Below are 5,875 nucleotides of genomic sequence, written 5' to 3'. Positions count from 1 at the left end.
ATATGTTTGTTTCGTCAAGATCACACCAACCTCAAGCACGCGTACGATGACTACGTAGGCGGAGACATGAACTACAATCAATTTTCGGAACGCTGCTGCTCTACTTGCTGGAACGGTGACGATTTCGGATTCGCGACGATCGACATGACGAGGAAACCCAACGACGGAAAATACAGAAACAAAATCAACGACTTTCTAAACGTTGCAACGTTGTGAGAAACGACGTATATAAATAAACGTTTATTTATATACGTCGTTTCTCACAACGTTGCAACGTTTAGAAAGTCGTTGATTTTGTTTCTGTATTTTCCGTCGTTGGGTTTCCTCGTCATGTCGATCGTCGCGAATCCGAAATCGTCACCGTTCCAGCAAGTAGAGCAGCAGCGTTCCGAAAATTGATTGTAGTTCATGTCTCCGCCTACGTAGTCATCGTACGCGTGCTTGAGGTTGGTGTGATCTTGACGAAACAAACATATGAAATTAGCGTTGTCGCGTACTAACTGTTTTGGAATTTTGGAAAACGTTTGAGCTAGGTAGAAGCAATCCATTTTTTTTGTGACGACCTTGCGTGAAAAAGTTGCGAATTTCATTTTGATTTTCCAGGATGGCGTCGTCGAACACAACGACTGAATTTTCACGACAATCGTCGAGTGGTTTTATTTCCGAGGCGAACGTTGCAATATCCAGACAAGTTACCTTTTGAGATGCATTTACCTGGCTACCAGTACTGCAGACCGGGTACCAAACTCGAGAAAAAATTGGAGAGAGGGGACAAGGGTGTGAATCCGTTGGACGCCGCATGCAAAAATCACGACATCGCTTACAACACCACGCAGACGGATCTGGATGCACGTCACGAAGCAGACAGAAAGTTAGAGCACGCAGCTTTCGAAAGGTTCGTGAGCAGAGACGCATCGCTGGGTGAACGGGTCGCCGCACTGGGTAGAGTCCAGCACAGATAATTCTACCGTGCGATACGCGAAACAACTAAAAAAAACAGTGTTGCTAATAGAGCAGATAAAAAAATCGCTGCAGTGCGCCGATGCACAGCTGTTACGTACAACAATAAAATTAGAGAATTCAGGTCTATCTAACGTTGAGTTTTAAACGTCATGCATTATACCAGGACTAGGATTAATATGTACTAACAAATGACTTTGTATGTAGCTACATACATATGGACTAAAAATTCGCAAAATATGAACTAACACATAAGTAAAATTACCAAAAATGCTGCAAAGAAGACTTCTTCATACGATTCCTTATTTGAGTAATTTCAAACAAAATAAAAAAATATATATATTATTTTTCATTGCATTAATGCACTGGTGGCGTTCTAACTTTTCACTTCCAAAACCCGTATACACTGGTATGGAACTGCAACGGCAGATAATAACATGCCAACGTGTTAAACCGCTACAATTGCACCATAACACTCCTCCTGAAGCAGTATTATTATTTCCTCTCTGAGATCGGCGACAGTCGGTTGCCTTTGTTGTACATTTACAAAGAATGCCGGCTTCCACAACAATAACAAGTACATATACTGCCACTAGACGATAAGCTGCGCGGCTTTTTCTTTTGTTATGAACCAGGGCCGGCGCTAGTCATTTTGCCTCCCTGGGAGGTGGCGGCAGATGCCGCTCTATTTCGACCCCCTTGGTCATTACGCAGCAACGGAAAATTGAAAATCAATATATTCCTAACTAAAACATCAAAATATAAAATAAATAATAAGACTTCTTATGCTATTTCAATACTATTCAGCGCAAAAAAATATCTCGCTCGATCACAGTTTTCAATAGGCTTATCACCCATCAAAGCATGGCAATTTTAACACAGAAAACAATATGTATCGCATTAAGCAGCAAAAATAACAGCCTCCTCTATGCAATTTCTACAAGAACACGTGCCGGAGCCAGAGTTGAAATGATGTTGAAGCTACATAATTTATTTATTTTGAATAATTCCAAAATTATGAAATATGAACAATTTGTTGCTGCTCTCTTGCCAAAATGCTTTATTGGGATGCTAACACCATGACTGGCTTCCTCCTTCATGAACTCGTGCACGTTGCTTAGAATTTCCCGAGCTTGGCTATGCAAGGTTTTTGATTTCAACTTCAACAGAACTGGAGGCATTATGGAATTTAACGTTCATTAGCAAACACACACTTTTACATACACACACGCAATACACGCACACAACGTCAAACCGGTCAAATACTTAGTATAAAATAAAAATATGGTGCTTCCAATCCAACAAAACTCACCGCCACTTTACCTGCCTTTTCCCCTTCCATGACAGAAATAGTACTTCATTATTACAGTTGGCAACACTAGTTACTAGCTAGCCAATAAACATGCACTGCATAAAAAAAGCAAGCACTACGCCGTGCTATATTGCCACATTAGCGTCCCTACCGAACGGTGGGAACCGCGAGCTGGAGCGCTATTCAATTGTTTTCAATGATGTTTGCGCGAGTGTGTCCAGGAATGGAATAACAATGTGGCAACAATAGCGAAGGTTATCGAGCAGGGTAGAACACATGATGCTAAGAGAGAGGGAGACGAAACGAAAATTCGTTTCTACGCAACAGCAAATTTACGTGTGTGGCACTCTACCACCATCGTCATGAACACGAAACAAAAATTGGGGTAGGGTATATAAATAACATAGAGTGAAAAATAATAATAATAACAACATGTCTCGTATAACTGATTTGCCGCCCGAGCTACTATGTAAAATATTTAAACACGCAGTAAACGGAGATTGTGAGGATGTAGGGAAACTTGTAATCATAGCAAGAACGACGCCGGAATTTCGCATCCCTTGTGAAATGGTTCTCAAGGACCATCTTCGGAAGATCAGCGACCTGAGGTGCAGTGATCTCAACATTCTGCTTTCGGCTGCAGGGGAAAAATTGGACGAGAGGTCGGACGAACTGCACGAGGCGATGCAGGGAAGAAGACGGTACACAGTAGATTGGTACAAGTCTATGTAGGAGAAGAAAAATATCATTACGTACATCGCCGCGTTTTCCGAAGCACGGACTTTCTTCCTCTGTTAAAAAAATAATAATATATATACGTGTCAAAAAAAAACAACTTGAAGTTGGCAATAGAAATATTTTTTCCACACTTAGAGCACAGTTTGGTCGCACATATTCGCTTTCCCGGCACACAAGTACAACAGTGCTTTTGAAAATATTTACTTGACACAGCAGTTTGGCACGTAGGGCAATTTTTTTACAGAACGCATAATGCAGAGATTTTTTGGGGGTATGTTATTTAATACCAAATGCTGTGCAATGCAAAATATAATTGCTCATTTTTTTTTAACTATTTTCTATGACCTTATTTGGGTTTTTTTTCGCCAAATTATATGCTTCTAGTCTCCTATACAATACAATATACGTACAATATATTGTCAACAGTATTATATTTGAGCAGGTCGCTTGTCGCCTAAACACTACAGCTCACAGTCGGTAAAATCTGACATGAAAGCAGATAATACGCTTATGCCTTATTTATATATAATTTTCACGGGGCGTTCAATATTGTCATCAGTATTATATTTCAGCAGGTCGCTTGTCGCCTAAACACTACAGCTCACAGGTCGGGAAAATCTGACATGAAAGCAGATAATACGCTTATGCCTTATTTATATATAATTTTCACGGGGCGTTCAATATTGTCATCAGTATTATATTTGAGCGGGTCGCTTGTCGCCTAAACACTACAGCTCACAGGTCGGTAAAATCTGACATGAAAGCAGATAATACGCTTATGCCTTATTTATATATAATTTTCACGGGGCGTACAATTATTGTCATCAGTATTATATTTCAGCAGGTCGCTTGTCGTCTAAACACTACAGCTCACAGGTCGGTAAAATCTGACATGAAAGCAGATAATACGCTTATGCCTTATTTATATATAATTTTCACGGGGCGTACAATATTGTCACCGGTATCATATTTGAGCAGGTCGCTTGTCGCCTAAACACTACAGCTCACAGGTCGGGAAAATCTGACATGAAAGCAGATAATACGCTTATGCCTTATTTATATATAATTTTCACGGGGCGTTCAATATTGTCACCGGTATCATATTTCAGTAGGTCGCTTGTCGCCTAAACACTACAGCTCACAGGTTGGGAAAATCTGACATGAAAGCAGATAATACGATTATGCCTTATTTATATATAATTTTCACGGGGCGTTCAATATTGTTAAGAGCGTTAGTTTTTGTAGAGCTCTCTTTTTCCATCTTTCCTCTATACAGTGAAGTTGTAGAAGACACAATTAGCTAACCTAGCATACGACATACCTTCCTAATTAATATGGATATTGTCACACATTCCTCTTATTTTATACTGTTGTAAATGGAAAAGATTATGTACGGTAAATGTTTTGTACATTATAGGGAAAAAATGCAAAATATCCCCCAATTTTAATTCGATCCACCTCTGAATCGAATTTTTACATATTCTCACGCCACCACATATTGTCCTATTTGCTTCTTTTACTTGCCTTGCTTAATTAACTCTCGCTAATTAGCATTTTTTTGGAAGAAGTCAACTAGAACAACATATGGCGGTATGAGAAATATGCAAATCAAAGAACATTTTAGCAATATATGGGCCCTAGCAATTAGCTTCGTCGACTAAGAGTACTCCTTCAAACATCTTCAGCTAGATCGTATTACTACGCGAGGACGTTTAAAATTTTTGGGTGTTGAAAAAGTTTGACGCTACTTTTTATTTCTATTGTTTGCTAATAGATAGCGCTAATAGTACCCCCTCCCCTCCCCTCTCCCCTCTTCTCCTCTGCTGTATGACAAATAGCACAAACATAAAAATCAAGATTTTGGAGAGCAAAACATAAAATTTGCATGCATCTGATGTCGAACCAGGAACTTTTATCTTTCGGGGAGTCAACATTATTTTTTACTCAGTCGTCATATAACATGAACACACGCAAAGATTCACATGTGCTTTTATTATTTTGTGTTCGGTAAGTACAAGTATATTCTTACATAAATTATTGTTTAATTTAATAAATTGTAAACTCAAAACCTGCTAAACTAACACTCCTTCTGTGTTTCATTAAACTATTGAAAGCGAATGTTGCGTGCGCGCGGAAATAACACAGAAAAAAAAAACCGGATGAAAGCAATTTAAAATCACTGGGGCAAGGTCAGTATTACGAGAGCGTAAAAAACACGTGCTTCCATTCAACTTCGAAAAATAAGAATGAATGTGTAATAACACTGGTATTATTTGTAATCACAGTGCTTACTCATGTATTTTGTTTAATATTTTATTTCAAATTCACTGTCAGAAACTAGTGTTGTTAGTTTCTGCATGTAGGTTTATTTACTCTGTTGGTTGTCACTGTCAAGTTTTTAGTATTCGTACAGCATAAAAAGCTATAACCCCCCTCTCAAAATATATACATTGTATACACCAAGATGCGCAATAGCCTGGCAACACATCATGAAAAAACATGCCAAGAAGACCCAGTGGGTTTATAAGTCAGTGCTGCCAATTCCTATTTGTAGGTTAGCTTAGCCAGTGAAAGATCATATAGTAGAATTTTTGTAGAGTGGGTGTTTGCGAGTTCCACGACGCGCTGCCTGCCGATACTCTATGCAGCGTCATCCTGATTGCAGAGAAGTCCTTCGTCCACGACGTGAAGAACGAGAGGGTGACGGAACAGTTTTAAAATTCATAAAAAATTGCCACATACTAAAAATCAACATCCAACACATTTTAGGTTATATAAAATTTGTGAAAACCTTATAATACTGAAATATTAAAACAAACAGACTCCCCCTTGTAGGTTAGTTCGGTGCGTAAATAAAAAAAATGA

Source organism: Lepisma saccharinum, unplaced genomic scaffold (assembly GCF_977018435.1).
Source record: "Lepisma saccharinum unplaced genomic scaffold, izLepSacc3.1 HAP1_SCAFFOLD_129, whole genome shotgun sequence".
In the NCBI taxonomy this organism is placed as follows: Eukaryota; Metazoa; Arthropoda; class Insecta; order Zygentoma; family Lepismatidae; genus Lepisma; species Lepisma saccharinum.
This window is presented reverse-complemented; position numbering follows the sequence as displayed.